The sequence below is a fragment of the Salmo salar genome, chromosome ssa09 (assembly GCF_905237065.1).
Source record: "Salmo salar chromosome ssa09, Ssal_v3.1, whole genome shotgun sequence".
Lineage (NCBI taxonomy): Eukaryota > Metazoa > Chordata > Actinopteri > Salmoniformes > Salmonidae > Salmo > Salmo salar.
In genome coordinates, this window is record NC_059450.1 from 102,321,299 (window position 1) to 102,340,119 (window position 18,821).

Here is an 18,821-nt window from a genome sequence, read left to right on the forward strand (position 1 = left end):
TATGGAGTTACAGTAATAGAACACTATAGTTACAGTAATATAACACTATAGTTACAGTAATATAACACTATAGTTACAGTAATAGAACACTATAGTTACAATAATATAACACTATAGTTACAGTAATATAACACTATAGTTACAGTAGCAGAACACTATAGTTACAGTAACAGAACACTATATTTACAGTAATAGAACACTATAATAGAACACAGTAATAGAACACTATAGTTACAGTAATTTAACACTAGTTACTGTAATATAACACTATAGTTACTGTAATATAACACTATAGTTACAGTAATAGAACACTATAGTTGAGTTTCAGTAATAGGCAATGAAGAAATGTGTCAGAATGTATTCTAAATTCAAGTATATTTAATGACTTTGTCAAATGAATGGAAGACCAGTAATAGAACACTATAGTTGAGTTACAGTAATATAACACTATAGTTGAGTTACAGTAAAAGAACACTATAGTTACAGTAATAGAACATTATAGTTACAGTAATAGAACACTATAGTAGCGATACAGTAATAGAACACTATAATTACATTAATAGAACACTATAGTTACAGTAATAGAACACTATAGTTGAGTTACAGTAATAGAACACTATAGTTACTGTAATATAACACTATAGTTGAGTTACGGTAATAGAACACTGTAGTTACAGTAATAGAACACTATAGTTACAGTAATAGAACGCTATAGTTACAGTAATAGAACATTATAGTTACTGTAATATAACACTATAGTTGAGTTACAGTAATGGAACACTCTAGTTACAGTAATATCACTCTAGTTACAGTAATAGAAAACTGTAGTTACAGTAATAGAACACTATAGTTACAGTAATAGAACACTATAGTTGAGTTACAGGAATAGAACACTATAGTGAGTTACAGTAATAGAACACGATAGTTACAGTAATAGAACACTATAGTTGAGTTACAGTAATAGAACACGATAGTTACTGTAATATAACACTATAGTTACAGTAATAGAACTCTATAGTTACAGTAATAGAACACTATAGTTACAGTAACAGAACACTATAGTTACAGAACACTATAGTTGAAGTAACAGAACACTATAGTTACAGTATTAGAACACTATAGTTACTGTAATATAACACTATAGTTGAGTTTCAGTAATATAACACTATAGTTACAGTAACAGAACACTATAGTTACAGTAACAGAACACAATAGTTACAGTAATAGAACACTATAGTTACAGTAATAGAACACTATAGTTACAGTAATAGAACACTATAGTTACAGTAATAGAACACTATAGTTACAGTAATTTAACACTATAGTTACAGTAATAGAACACTATAGTTACAGTAATTTAACACTATAGTTACAGTAATAGAACACTATAGTTACAGTAATAGAACACTATAGTTACAGTAATAGAACACTATAGTTACAGTAATAGAACACTATAGTTGAGTTACAGGAATAGAACACTATAGTTGAGTTACAGTAATAGAACACTATAGTTACTGTAATATAACACTATAGTTACAGTAATAGAACTCTATAGTTACAGTAACAGAACACTATAGTTACAGTAATAGAACACTATAGTAACAGTAATAGAATACTATAGCTACAGTAATAGAACACTATAGTTGAGTTACAGTAATAGAACACTATAGTTACAGTAATAGAACACTATAGTTGAGTTACAGTAATAGAACACTATAGTTACAGTAATATAACACTATAGTTACAGTAATTTAACACTGTAGTTACAGTAATAGAACACTATAGTTACTTTAATATAGCACTATAGTTACAGTAATAGAACTCAATAGTTACTGTAACTATAGAACACTATAGTTACAGGAATAGAACACTATAGTTGAGTTACAGTAATAGAACACTATAGTTACAGTAATATAACACTATAGTTACAGTAATAGAACACTATAGTTACAGTAATAAAACACTATAGTTACAGTAACAGAACACTATAGTTACAGAACACTATAGTTGAAGTAACAGAACACTATAGTTACAGTAATAGAACACTATAGTTACAGTAATATAACACTATAGTTGAGTTTCAGTAATATAACACTATAGTTACAGTAACAGAACACTATAGTTACAGTAACAGAACACAATAGTTACAGTAATAGAACACTATAGTTACAGTAATAAAACACTATAGTTACAGTAATAGAACACTATAGTTACTGTAATAGAACACTATAGTTACAGTAATAGAACACTATAGTTACAGTAATTTAACACTATAGTTACAGTAATAGAACACTATAGTTACAGTAATTTAACACTATAGTTACAGTAATAGAAAACTGTAGTTACAGTAATAGAACACTATAGTTACAGTAATAGAACACTATAGTTACAGTAATAGAACACTATAGTTACAGTAATAGAACACTATAGTTGAGTTACAGGAATAGAACACTATAGTTGAGTTACAGTAATAGAACACTATAGTTACTGTAATATAACACTATAGTTACAGTAATAGAACTCTATAGTTGAGTTACAGTAATAGAACACTATAGTTACAGTAATAGAACACTATAGTTGAGTTACAGTAATAGAACACTATAGTTACAGTAATATAACACTATAGTTACAGTAATTTAACACTGTAGTTACAGTAATAGGACACTATAGTTACTTTAATATAGCACTATAGTTACAGTAATAGAACTCAAAAGTTACAGTAACTATAGAACACTATAGTTACAGTAATAGAACACTATAGTTGAGTTACAGTAATAGAACACGATAGTTACTGTAATATAACACTATAGTTACAGTAATATAACACTATAGTTACAGTAATAGAACACTATAGTTACAGTAATATAACACTATAGTTACAGTAATATAACACTATAGTTACAGTAGCAGAACACTATAGTTACAGTAACAGAACACTATATTTACAGTAATAGAACACTATAATAGAACACAGTAATAGAACACTATAGTTACAGTAATTTAACACATAGTTACAGTAATATAACACTATAGTTACAGTAATATAACACTATAGTTACAGTAATAGAACACTATAGTTGAGTTTCAGTAATAGGCAATGAAGAAATGTGTCAGAATGTATTCTAAATTAAAGTATATTTATTGACTTTGTCAAATGAATGGAAGACCAGTAATAGAACACTATAGTTGAGTTACAGTAATATAACACTATAGTTGAGTTACAGTAAAAGAACACTATAGTTACAGTAATAGAACATTATAGTTACAGTAATAGAACACTATAGTAGCGATACAGTAATAGAACACTATAATTACATTAATAGAACACTATAGTTACAGTAATAGAACACTATAGTTGAGTTACAGTAATAGAACACTATAGTTACTGTAATATAACACTATAGTTGAGTTACGGTAATAGAACACTGTAGTTACAGTAATAGAACACTGTAGTTACAGTAATAGAACGCTATAGTTACAGTAATAGAACATTATAGTTACTGTAATATAACACTATAGTTGAGTTACAGTAATGGAACACTCTAGTTATAGTAATATCACTCTAGTTACAGTAATAGAAAACTGTAGTTACAGTAATAGAACACTATAGTTACAGTAATAGAACACTATAGTTGAGTTACAGGAATAGAACACTATAGTTGAGTTACAGTAATAGAACACGATAGTTACTGTAATATAACACTATAGTTGAGTTACAGTAATAGAACACGATAGTTACTGTAATATAACACTATAGTTACAGTAATATAACTCTATAGTTACAGTAATAGAACACTATAGTTACAGTAACAGAACACTATAGTTACAGAACACTATAGTTGAAGTAACAGAACACTATAGTTACAGTATTAGAACACTATAGTTACTGTAATATAACACTATAGTTGAGTTTCAGTAATATAACACTATAGTTACAGTAACAGAACACTATAGTTACAGTAACAGAACACAATAGTTACAGTAATAGAACACTATAGTTACAGTAATAGACCACTATAGTTACTGTAATAGACCACTATTAGTTACAGTAATAGAACACTATAGTTACAGTAATTTAACACTATAGTTACAGTAATAGAACACTATAGTTACAGTAATTTAACACTATAGTTACAGTAATAGAACACTATAGTTACAGTAATAGAACACTATAGTTACAGTAATAGAACACTATAGTTACAGTAATAGAACACTATAGTTGAGTTACAGGAATAGAACACTATAGTTGAGTTACAGTAATAGAACACTATAGTTACTGTAATATAACACTATAGTTACAGTAATAGAACTCTATAGTTACAGTAACAGAACACTATAGTTACAGTAATAGAACACTATAGTAACAGTAATAGAATACTATAGCTACAGTAATAGAACACTATAGTTGAGTTACAGTAATAGAACACTATAGTTACAGTAATAGAACACTATAGTTGAGTTACAGTAATAGAACACTATAGTTACAGTAATATAACACTATAGTTACAGTAATTTAACACTGTAGTTACAGTAATAGAACACTATAGTTACTTTAATATAGCACTATAGTTACAGTAATAGAACTCAATAGTTACTGTAACTATAGAACACTATAGTTACAGGAATAGAACACTATAGTTGAGTTACAGTAATAGAACACGATAGTTACAGTAATATAACACTATAGTTACAGTAATAGAACTCTATAGTTACAGTAATAGAACACTATAGTTACAGTAACAGAACACTATAGTTACAGAACACTATAGTTGAAGTAACAGAACACTATAGTTACAGTATTAGAACACTATAGTTACTGTAATATAACACTATAGTTGAGTTTCAGTAATATAACACTATAGTTACAGTAACAGAACACTATAGTTACAGTAACAGAACACAATAGTTACAGTAATAGAACACTATAGTTACAGTAATAAAACACTATAGTTACAGTAATAGACCACTATAGTTACTGTAATAGACCACTATAGTTACAGTAATAGAACACTATAGTTACAGTAATTTAACACTATAGTTACAGTAATAGAACACTATAGTTACAGTAATTTAACACTATAGTTACAGTAATAGAAAACTGTAGTTACAGTAATAGAACACTATAGTTACAGTAATAGAACACTATAGTTACAGTAATAGAACACTATAGTTACAGTAATAGAACACTATAGTTGAGTTACAGGAATAGAACACTATAGTTGAGTTACAGTAATAGAACACTATAGTTACTGTAATATAACACTATAGTTACAGTAATAGAACTCTATAGTTGAGTTACAGTAATAGAACACTATAGTTACAGTAATAGAACACTATAGTTGAGTTACAGTAATAGAACACTATAGTTACAGTAATATAACACTATAGTTACAGTAATTTAACACTGTAGTTACAGTAATAGAACACTATAGTTACTTTAATATAGCACTATAGTTACAGTAATAGAACTCAAAAGTTACTGTAACTATAGAACACTATAGTTACAGGAATAGAACACTATAGTTGAGTTACAGTAATAGAACACGATAGTTACTGTAATATAACACTATAGTTACAGTAATATAACACTATAGTTACAGTAATAGAACACTATAGTTACAGTAATTTAACACTATAGTTACTGTAATATAACACTATAGTTACAGTAGCAGAACACTATAGTTACAGTAACAGAACACTATATTTACAGTAATAGAACACTATAATAGAACACAGTAATAGAACACTATAGTTACAGTAATTTAACACTAGTTACTGTAATATAACACTATAGTTACTGTAATATAACACTATAGTTACAGTAATAGAACACTATAGTTGAGTTTCAGTAATAGGCAATGAAGAAATGTGTCAGAATGTATTCTAAATTAAAGTATATTTATTGACTTTGTCAAATGAATGGAAGACCAGTAATAGAACACTATAGTTGAGTTACAGTAATATAACACTATAGTTGAGTTACAGTAAAAGAACACTATAGTTACAGTAATAGAACACTATAGTTACAGTAATAGAACATTATAGTTACAGTAATAGAACACTATAGTTGAGTTACAGTAATTTAACACTATAGTTACAGTAATATAACACTATAGTTACAGTAATTTAACACTATAGTTACAGTAATAGAACACTATAGTTACAGTAATTTAACACTATAGTTACTGTAATAGAACACTATAGTTACAGTAATATAACACTATAGTTACAGTAATATAACTCTATAGTTACAGTAACAGAACACTATAGTTACAGTAACAGAACACTATAGTTACAGTAACAGAACACTATAGTTACAGTAACAGAACACTATAGTTACAGTAATAGAACACTATAATAGAACACAGTAATAGAACACTATAGTTACAGTAATTTAACATTTACATTTACATTTTAGTCATTTAGCAGACGCTCTTATCCAGAGCGACTTACAAATTGGTGCATTCACCTTATAATATCCAGTTGAACAACCACTTTACAATAGTGCATCTAAATCTTTTAAGGGGGGGTTAGAAGGATTACTTTATCCTATCCCAGGTATTCCTTGAAGAGGTGGGGTTTCAGGTGTCTCCGGAAGGTGGTGATTGACTCCGCTGTCCTGGCGTCGTGAGGGAGCTTGTTCCACCATTGGGGTGCCAGAGCAGCGAACAGTTTTGACTGGGCTGAGCGGGAACTGTGCTTCCTCAGAGGTAGGGAGGCGAGCAGGCCAGAGGTGGATGAACGGAGTGCCCTCGTTTGGGTGTAGGGCCTGATCAGAGCCTGAAGGTACGGAGGTGCCGTTCCCCTCACAGCTCCGTAGGCAAGCACCATGGTCTTGAAGCGGATGCGAGCTTCGACTGGAAGCCAGTGGAGAGAGCGGAGGAGCGGGGTGACGTGAGAGAACTTGGGAAGGTTGAACACCAGACGGGCTGCGGCGTTCTGGATGAGTTGTAGGGGTTTAATGGCACAGGCAGGGAGCCCAGCCAACAGCGAGTTGCAATAATCCAGACGGGAGATGACAAGTGCCTGGATTAGGACCTGCGCCGCTTCCTGTGTGAGGCAGGGTCGTACTCTGCGAATGTTGTAGAGCATGAACCTACAGGATCGGGTCACCGCCTTGATGTTGGTGGAGAACGACAGGGTGTTGTCCAGGGTCACGCCAAGGCTCTTAGCACTCTGGGAGGAGGACACAATGGAGTTGTCAACCGTGATGGCGAGATCATGGAACGGGCAGTCCTTCCCCGGGAGGAAGAGCAGCTCCGTCTTGCCGAGGTTCAGCTTGAGGTGGTGATCCGTCATCCACACTGATATGTCTGCCAGACATGCAGAGATGCGATTCGCCACCTGGTTGTCAGAAGGGGGAAAGGAGAAGATTAATTGTGTGTCATCTGCATAGCAATGATATGAGAGACCATGTGAGGATATGACAGAGCCAAGTGACTTGGTGTATAGCGAGAATAGGAGTGGGCCAAGAACAGAGCCCTGGGGGACACCAGTTGTGAGAGCACGTGGTGCGGAGACAGATTCTCGCCACGCCACCTGGTAGGAGCAACCTGTCAGGTAGGACGCAATCCAAGCGTGCGCGGTGCCGGAGATGCCCAGCTCGGAGAGGGTGGAGAGGAGGATCTGATGGTTCACGGTATCAAAGGCAGCAGATAGGTCTAGAAGGATGAGAGCAGAGGAGAGAGAGTTAGCTTTAGCAGTGCGGAGAGCCTCCGTGACACAGAGAAGAGCAGTCTCAGTTGAATGCCCAGTCTTGAAACCTGACTGATTAGGATCAAGAAGGTCATTCTGAGAGAGATAGCAAGAGAGCTGGCCAAGGACGGCGCGTTCAAGAGTTTTGGAGAGAAAGGAAAGAAGGGATACTGGTCTGTAGTTGTTGACATCGGAGGGATCGAGTGTAGGTTTTTTTCAGAAGGGGTGCAACTCTCGCTCTCTTGAAGACGGAAGGGACGTAGCCAGCGGTCAAGGATGAGTTGATGAGCGAGGTGAGGTAGGGGAGAAGGTCTCCGGAAATGGTCTGGAGAAGAGAGGAGGGGATAGGGTCAAGTGGGCAGGTTGTTGGGCGGCTGGCCGTCACAAGACGCGAGATTTCATCTGGAGAGAGAGGGGAGAAAGAGGTCAAAGCACAGGGTAGGGCAGTGTGAGCAGGACCAGCAGTGTCATTTGACTTAGCAAACGAGGATCGGATGTCGTCAACCTTCTTTTCAAAATGGTTGACGAAGTCATCCGCAGAGAGGGAGGAGGGGGGGAGGGGGAGGAGGATTCAGGAGGGAGGAGAAGGTAGCAAAGAGCTTCCTAGGGTTAGAGGCAGATGCTTGGAGTTTAGAGTGGTAGAAAGTGGCTTTAGCAGCAGAGACAGAAGAGGAAAATGTAGAGAGGAGGGAGTGAAAGGATGCCAGGTCCGCAGGGAGGCGAGTTTTCCTCCATTAACACTAGTTACTGTAATATAACACTATAGTTACAGTAATAGAACACTATAGTTACAGTAATAGAACATTATAGTTACTGTAATATAAGACTATAGTTGAGTTACAGTAATAGAAAACTGTAGTTACAGTAATAGAACACTATAGTTACAGTAATAGAACACTATAGTTACAGTAATAGAACACTATAGTTACAGTAATAGAACACTATAGTTGAGTTACAGGAATAGAACACTATAGTTACTGTAATATAACACTATAGTTACAGTAATAGAACGCTATAGTTACAGTAACAGAACGCTATAGTTACAGTAACAGAACACTATAGTTACAGTAACAGAACACTATAGTTACAGTAACAGAACACAATAGTTACAGTAATAGAACACTATAGTTACAGTAATAAAACACTATAGTTACAGTAATAGACCACTATAGTTACTGTAATAGACCACTATAGTTACAGTAATAGAACACTATAGTTGAGTTACAGGAATAGAACACTATAGTTGAGTTACAGTAATAGAACACTATAGTTACTGTAATATAACACTATAGTTACAGTAATAGAACTCTATAGTTACAGTAATAGAACACTATAGTTACAGTAACAGAACACTATAGTTACAGTAGCAGAACACTATAGTTGCAGTAACAGAACACTATAGTTACAGTAATAGAACACTATAGTTACTGTAATATAACACTATAGTTGAGTTTCAGTAATATAACACTATAGTTACAGTAACAGAACACTATAGTTACAGTAATTTAACACTATAGTTACAGTAATAGAACACTATAGTTACAGTAATTTAACACTATAGTTACAGTAATAGAAAACTGTAGTTACAGTAATAGAACACTATAGTTACAGTAATAGAACACTATAGTTACAGTAATAGAACACTATAGTTACAGTAATAGAACACTATAGTTGAGTTACAGGAATAGAACACTATAGTTGAGTTACAGTAATAGAACACTATAGTTACTGTAATATAACACTATAGTTACAGTAATAGAACTCTATAGTTGAGTTACAGTAATAGAACACTATAGTTACAGTAATAGAACACTATAGTTGAGTTACAGTAATAGAACACTATAGTTACAGTAATATAACACTATAGTTACAGTAATTTAACACTGTAGTTACAGTAATAGGACACTATAGTTACTTTAATATAGCACTATAGTTACAGTAATAGAACTCAAAAGTTACTGTAACTATAGAACACTATAGTTACAGGAATAGAACACTATAGTTGAGTTACAGTAATAGAACACGATAGTTACTGTAATATAACACTATAGTTACAGTAATATAACACTATAGTTACAGTAATAGAACACTATAGTTACAATAATTTAACACTATAGTTACTGTAATATAACACTATAGTTACAGTAGCAGAACACTATAGTTACAGTAACAGAACACTATATTTACAGTAATAGAACACTATAATAGAACACAGTAATAGAACACTATAGTTACAGTAATTTAACACTAGTTACTGTAATATAACACTATAGTTACTGTAATATAACACTATAGTTACAGTAATAGAACACTATAGTTGAGTTTCAGTAATAGGCAATGAAGAAATGTGTCAGAATGTATTCTAAATTAAAGTATATTTATTGACTTTGTCAAATGAATGGAAGACCAGTAATAGAACACTATAGTTGAGTTACAGTAATATAACACTATAGTTGAGTTACAGTAAAAGAACACTATAGTTACAGTAATATAACACTATAGTTACAGTAATAGAACATTATAGTTACAGTAATAGAACACTATAGTTGAGTTACAGTAATTTAACTCTATAGTTACAGTAAGATAACACTATAGTTACAGTAATTTAACACTATAGTTACAGTAATAGAACACTATAGTTACAGTAATTTAACACTATAGTTACTGTAATATAACACTATAGTTACAGTAATATAACACTATAGTTACAGTAATATAACTCTATAGTTACAGTAACAGAACACTATATTTACAGTAAGAGAACACTATAGTTACAGTAACAGAACACTATAGTTACAGTAACAGAACACTATAGTTACAGTAATAGAACACTATAATAGAACACAGTAATAGAACACTATAGTTACAGTAATTTAACATTTACATTTACATTTTAGTCATTTAGCAGACGCTCTTATCCAGAGCGACTTACAAATTGGTGCATTCACCTTATAATATCCAGTTGAACAACCACTTTACAATAGTGCATCTAAATCTTTTAAGGGGGGGGTTAGAAGGATTACTTTATCCTATCCCAGGTATTCCTTGAAGAGGTGGGGTTTCAGGTGTCTCCGGAAGGTGGTGATTGACTCCGCTGTCCTGGCGTCGTGAGGGAGCTTGTTCCACCATTGGGGTGCCAGAGCAGCGAACAGTTTTGACTGGGCTGAGCGGGAACTGTGCTTCCTCAGAGGTAGGGAGGCGAGCAGGCCAGAGGTGGATGAACGGAGTGCCCTCGTTTGGGTGTAGGGCCTGATCAGAGCCTGAAGGTACGGAGGTGCCGTTCCCCTCACAGCTCCGTAGGCAAGCACCATGGTCTTGAAGCGGATGCGAGCTTCGACTGGAAGCCAGTGGAGAGAGCGGAGGAGCGGGGTGACGTGAGAGAACTTGGGAAGGTTGAACACCAGACGGGCTGCGGCGTTCTGGATGAGTTGTAGGGGTTTAATGGCACAGGCAGGGAGCCCAGCCAACAGCGAGTTGCAATAATCCAGACGGGAGATGACAAGTGCCTGGATTAGGACCTGCGCCGCTTCCTGTGTGAGGCAGGGTCGTACACTGCGAATGTTGTAGAGCATGAACCTACAGGATCGGGTCACCGCCTTGATGTTGGTGGAGAACGACAGGGTGTTGTCCAGGGTCACGCCAAGGCTCTTAGCACTCTGGGAGGAGGACACAATGGAGTTGTCAACCGTGATGGCGAGATCATGGAACGGGCAGTCCTTCCCCGGGAGGAAGAGCAGCTCCGTCTTGCCGAGGTTCAGCTTGAGGTGGTGATCCGTCATCCACACTGATATGTCTGCCAGACATGCAGAGATGCGATTCGCCACCTGGTTGTCAGAAGGGGGAAAGGAGAAGATTAATTGTGTGTCATCTGCATAGCAATGATATGAGAGACCATGTGAGGATATGACAGAGCCAAGTGACTTGGTGTATAGCGAGAATAGGAGTGGGCCAAGAACAGAGCCCTGGGGGACACCAGTTGTGAGAGCACGTGGTGCGGAGACAGATTCTCGCCACGCCAACTGGTAGGAGCAACCTGTCAGGTAGGACGCAATCCAAGCGTGCGCGGTGCCGGAGATGCCCAGCTCGGAGAGGGTGGAGAGGAGGATCTGATGGTTCACGGTATCAAAGGCAGCAGATAGGTCTAGAAGGATGAGAGCAGAGGAGAGAGAGTTAGCTTTAGCAGTGCGGAGAGCCTCCGTGATACAGAGAAGAGCAGTCTCAGTTGAATGCCCAGTCTTGAAACCTGACTGATTAGGATCAAGAAGGTCATTCTGAGAGAGATAGCAAGAGAGCTGGCCAAGGACGGCGCGTTCAAGAGTTTTGGAGAGAAAGGAAAGAAGGGATACTGGTCTGTAGTTGTTGACATCGGAGGGATCGAGTGTAGGTTTTTTCAGAAGGGGTGCAACTCTCGCTCTCTTGAAGACGGAAGGGACGTAGCCAGCGGTCAAGGATGAGTTGATGAGCGAGGTGAGGTAGGGGAGAAGGTCTCCGGAAATGGTCTGGAGAAGAGAGGAGGGGATAGGGTCAAGTGGGCAGGTTGTTGGGCGGCTGGCCGTCACAAGACGCGAGATTTAATCTGGAGAGAGAGGGGAGAAAGAGGTCAAAGCACAGGGTAGGGCAGTGTGAGCAGGACCAGCAGTGTCATTTGACTAAGCAAACGAGGATCGGATGTCGTCAACCTTCTTTTCAAAATGGTTGACGAAGTCATCCGCAGAGAGGGAGGAGGGGGGGGAGGGGGAGGAGGATTCAGGAGGGAGGAGAAGGTAGCAAAGAGCTTCCTAGGGTTAGAGGCAGATGCTTGGAGTTTAGAGTGGTAGAAAGTGGCTTTAGCAGCAGAGACAGAAGAGGAAAATGTAGAGAGGAGGGAGTGAAAGGATGCCAGGTCCGCAGGGAGGCGAGTTTTCCTCCATTAACACTAGTTACTGTAATATAACACTATAGTTACAGTAATAGAACACTATAGTTACAGTAATAGAACATTATAGTTACTGTAATATAACACTATAGTTGAGTTACAGTAATGAAACACTGTAGTTACAGTAATATCACTCTAGTTACAGTAATAGAAAACTGTAGTTACAGTAATAGAACACTATAGTTACAGTAATAGAACACTATAGTTACAGTAATAGAACACTATAGTTACAGTAATAGAACACTATGAGTTACAGTAATAGAACACTATTGAGTTACTGGAATATAACACTATAGTTACAGTAATATAACGCTATAGTTACAGTAATAGAACGCTATAGTTACAGTAACAGAACGCTATAGTTACAGTAACAGAACACTATAGTTACAGTAACAGAACACAATAGTTACAGTAATAGAACACTATAGTTACAGTAATAAAACACTATAGTTACAGTAATAGACCACTATAGTTACTGTAATAGACCACTATAGTTACAGTAATAGAACACTATAGTTGAGTTACAGGAATAGAACACTATAGTTGAGTTACAGTAATAGAACACTATAGTTACTGTAATATAACACTATAGTTACAGTAATAGAACTCTATAGTTACAGTAATAGAACACTATAGTTACAGTAACAGAACACTATAGTTACAGTAGCAGAACACTATAGTTGCAGTAACAGAACACTATAGTTACAGTAATAGAACACTATAGTTACTGTAATATAACACTATAGTTGAGTTTCAGTAATATAACACTATAGTTACAGTAACAGAACACTATAGTTACAGTAACAGAACACTATAGTTACAGTAACAGAAGACAACAGTTACAGTAATAGAACACAATAGTTACAGTAATAAAACACTATAGTTACAGTAATAAAACACTATAGTTACAGTAATAGACCACAATAGTTACTGTAATAGAAACCTATAGTTACAGTAATAGAACACTATAGTTACAGTAATAGAACACTATAGTTACAATAATTTAACACTATAGTTAATGTAATATAACACTATAGTTACAGTAACAGAACACTATAGTTACAGTAACAGAACACTATATTTACAGTTATAGAACACTATAATAGAACACAGTAATAGAACACTATAGTTACAGTAATTTAACACTAGTTACTGTAATATAACACTATAGTTACTGTAATATAACACTATAGTTACAGTAATATAACACTATAGTTACAGTAACAGAACACTATAGTTACAGTAACAGAACACTATAGTTACAGTAATAAAACCCTATAGTTAGAGTAATAGAACACTATAATAGAACACAGTAATAGAACACTATAGTTACAGTAATTTAACACTAGTTACTGTAATATAACACTATAGTTACTGTAATATTACACTATAGTTACAGTAATAGAACACTATAGTTGAGTTTCAGTAATAGGCAATGAAGAAATGTGTCAGAATGTATTCTAAATTAAAGTATATTTATTGACTTTGTCAAATGAATGGAAGACCAGTAATAGAATACTATAGTGAGTTACAGTAATATAACACTATAGTTGAGTTACAGTAAAATAACACTATAGTTACAGTAATATAACATTATAGTTACAGTAATAGAACATTATAGTAGAGATACAGTAATAGAACACTATAATTACAGTAATAGAACACTATAGTTACAGTAATTTAACACTATAGTTACTGTAATATAACACTATAGTTACTGTAATAGAACACTATAGTAGAGATACAGTAATAGAACACTATAATTACAGTAATAGAACACTATAGTTACAGTAATTTAACACTATAGTTACTGTAATATAACACTATAGTTACAGTAATATAACACTATAGTTACAGTAATAGAACACTATAGTTACAATAATTTAACACTATAGTTACTGTAATATAACACTATAGTTACAGTAGCAGAACACTATAGTTACAGTAACAGAACACTATATTTACAGTAATAGAACACTATAATAGAACACAGTAATAGAACACTATAGTTACAGTAATTTAACACTAGTTACTGTAATATAACACTATAGTTACTGTAATATAACACTATAGTTACAGTAATATAACACTATAGTTACAGTAACAGAACACTATAGTTACAGTAACAGAACAATATAGTTACAGTAATAAAACACTATAGTTACAGTAATAGAACACTATAATAGAACACAGTAATAGAACACTATAGTTACAGTAATTTAACACTAGTTTCTGTAATATAACACTATAGTTACTGTAATATAACACTATAGTTACAGTAATAGAACACTATAGTTGAGTTTCAGTAATAGGCAATGAAGAAATGTGTCAGAATGTATTCTAAATTAAAGTATATTTATTGACTTTGTCAAATGAATGGAAGACCAGTAATAGAACACTATAGTTGAGTTACAGTAATATAACACTATAGTTGAGTTACCGTAAAAGAACACTATAGTTACAGTAATATAACACTATAGTTACAGTAATAGAACATTATAGTTACAGTAATAGAACACTATAGTAGAGATACAGTAATAGATCACTATAATTACATTAATAGAACACTATAGTTACAGTAATAGAACACTATAGTTGAGTTACAGTAATAGAACACTATTGATACAGTAATAGAACACTATAGATACAGTAACATAACACTATAGATACAGTAATAGAACACTATAGTTGAGTTACAGTAATTTAACTCTATAGTTACAGTAATATAACACTATAGTTACAGTAATTTAACACTATAGTTACAGTAATAGAACACTATAGTTACAGTAATTTAACACTATAGTTACTGTAATATAACACTATAGTTACAGTAATATAACACTATAGTTACAGTAATATAACACTATAGTTACAGTAACAGAACACTATAGTTACAGTAACAGAACACTATAGTTACAGTAACAGAACACTATAGTTACAGTAACAGAACACTATAGTTACAGTAATAGAACACTATAATAGAACACAGTAATAGAACACTATAGTTACAGTAATTTAACATTTACATTTACATTTTAGTCATTTAGCAGACGCTCTTATCCAGAGCGACTTACAAATTGGTGCATTCACCTTATAATATCCAGTGGAACAACCACTTTACAATAGTGCATCTAAATCTTTTAAGGGGGGGGTTAGAAGGATTACTTTATCCTATCCCAGGTATTCCTTGAAGAGGTGGGGTTTCAGGTGTCTCCGGAAGGTGGTGATTGACTCCGCTGTCCTGGCGTCGTGAGGGAGCTTGTTCCACCATTGGGGTGCCAGAGCAGCGAACAGTTTTGACTGGGCTGAGCGGGAACTGTGCTTCCTCAGAGGTAGGGAGGCGAGCAGGCCAGAGGTGGATGAACGGAGTGCCCTCGTTTGGGTGTAGGGCCTGATCAGAGCCTGAAGGTACGGAGGTGCCGTTCCCCTCACAGCTCCGTAGGCAAGCACCATGGTCTTGTAGCGGATGCGAGCTTCGACTGGAAGCCAGTGGAGAGAGCGGAGGAGCGGGGTGACGTGAGAGAACTTGGGAAGGTTGAACACCAGACGGGCTGCGGCGTTCTGGATGAGTTGTAGGGGTTTAATGGCACAGGCAGGGAGCCCAGCCAACAGCGAGTTGCAATAATCCAGACGGGAGATGACAAGTGCCTGGATTAGGACCTGCGCCGCTTCCTGTGTGAGGCAGGGTCGTACTCTGCGAATGTTGTAGAGCATGAACCTACAGGATCGGGTCACCGCCTTGATGTTGGTGAAGAACGACAGGGTGTTGTCCAGGGTCACGCCAAGGCTCTTAGCACTCTGGGAGGAGGACACAATGGAGTTGTCAACCGTGATGGCGAGATCATGGAACGGGCAGTCCTTCCCCGGGAGGAAGAGCAGCTCCGTCTTGCCGAGGTTCAGCTTGAGGTGGTGATCCATCATCCACACTGATATGTCTGCCAGACATGCAGAGATGCGATTCGCCACCTGGTTGTCAGAAGGGGGAAAGGAGAAGATTAATTGTGTGTCATCTGCATAGCAATGATATGAGAGACCATGTGAGGATATGACAGAGCCAAGTGACTTGGTGTATAGCGAGAATAGGAGTGGGCCAAGAACAGAGCCCTGGGGGACACCAGTGGTGAGAGCACGTGGTGCGGAGACAGATTCTCGCCACGCCACCTGGTAGGAGCGACCTGTCAGGTAGGACGCAATCCAAGCGTGCGCGGTGCCGGAGATGCCCAGCTCGGAGAGGGTGGAGAGGAGGATCTGATGGTTCACGGTATCAAAGGCAGCAGATAGGTCTAGAAGGATGAGAGCAGAGGAGAGAGAGTTAGCTTTAGCAGTGCGGAGAGCCTCCGTGACACAGAGAAGAGCATTCTCAGTTGAATGCCCAGTCTTGAAACCTGACTGTTTAGGATCAAGAAGGTCATTCTGAGAGAGATAGCAAGAGAGCTGGCCAAGGACGGCGCGTTCAAGAGTTTTGGAGAGAAAGGAAAGAAGGGATACTGGTCTGTAGTTGTTGACATCGGAGGGATCGAGTGTAGGTTTTTTTCAGAAGGGGGTGCAACTCTCGCTCTCTTGAAGACGGAAGGGACGTAGCCAGCGGTCAAGGATGAGTTGATGAGCGAGGTGAGGTAGGGGAGAAGGTCTCCGGAAATGGTCTGGAGAAGAGAGGAGGGGATAGGGTCAAGTGGGCAGGTTGTTGGGCGGCCGGTCGTCACAAGACGCGAGATTTCATCTGGAGAGAGAGGGGAGAAAGAGGTCAAAGCACAGGGTAGGGCAGTGTGAGCAGGACCAGCAGTGTCGTTTGACTTAGCAAACGAGGATCGGATGTCGTCAACCTTCTTTTCAAAATGGTTGACGAAGTCATCCGCAGAGAGGGAGGAGGGGGGGGAGGGGGAGGAGGATTCAGGAGGGAGGAGAAGGTAGCAAAGAGCTTCCTAGGGTTAGAGGCAGATGCTTGGAGTTTAGAGTGGTAGAAAGTGGCTTTAGCAGCAGAGACAGAAGAGGAAAATGTAGAGAGGAGGGAGTGAAAGGATGCCAGGTCCGCAGGGAGGCGAGTTTTCCTCCATTAACACTAGTTACTGTAATATAACACTATAGTTACAGTAATAGAACACTATAGTTACAGTAATAGAACATTATAGTTACTGTAATATAACACTATAGTTGAGTTACAGTAATGAAACACTCTAGTTACAGTAATATCACTCTAGTTACAGTAATAGAAAACTGTAGTTACAGTAATAGAACACTATAGTTACAGTAATAGAACACTATAGTTACAGTAATAGAACACTATAGTTACAGTAATAGAACACTATAGTTGAGTTACAGGAATAGAACACTCTAGTTACTGTAATATAACACTATAGTTACAGTAATAGAACGCTATAGTTACAGTAACAGAACGCTATAGTTACAGTAACAGAACACTATAGTTACAGTAACAGAACACTATAGTTGCAGTAACAGAACACTATAGTTACAGTAATGGAACACTATCGTTACTGTAATACAACACTATAGTTGAGTTTCAGTAACATAACACTATAGTTACAGTAACAGAACACTATAGTTACAGTAACAGAACACTATAGTTACAGTAACAGAACACAACAGTTACAGTAATAGAACACAATAGTTACAGTAATAAAACACTATAGTTACAGTAATAAAACACTATAGTTACAGTAATAGACCACTATAGTTACTGTAATAGAACACTATAGTTACAGTAATTTAACACTATAGTTACAGTAATAGAACACTATAGTTACAGTAATTTAACACTATAGTTACTGTAATATAACACTATAGTTACAGTAATATAACACTATAGTTACAGTAATAGAACACTATAGTTACAGTAACAGAACACTATAGTTACAGTAATAGAACACTATAATAGAACACAGTAATAGAACACTATAGTTACAGTAATTTAACACCAGTTACTGTAATATAACACTATAGTTACAGTAATAGAACACTATAGTTACAGTAATGTAACACTATAGTTGAGTTTCAGTAATAGGCAATGAAGAAATGTGTCAGAATGTATTCTAAATTCAAGTATATTTAATGACTTTGTCAAATGAATGGATTCACATACAAGACATTATCAAGCATTACAAGATGGTCAGAGAGAGAGAGAGAGAGTGAGAGAGAGAGAGAGAGAATCTCACCACAGCAGGTCAGGAACACATAACAGAAAGAACAATGAATC

The 18,821-nt window shown here is 36.0% G+C and overlaps 1 protein-coding gene across 2 annotated transcripts in view; it reads left to right on the forward strand.

Annotated features, from left to right (window-relative positions):
- Window positions 1-18,821, forward strand: part of LOC106591189 (tumor necrosis factor ligand superfamily member 13B) — a 79,785-nt gene that overhangs the window by 59,542 nt on the left and 1,422 nt on the right. The window lies entirely within an intron of this gene.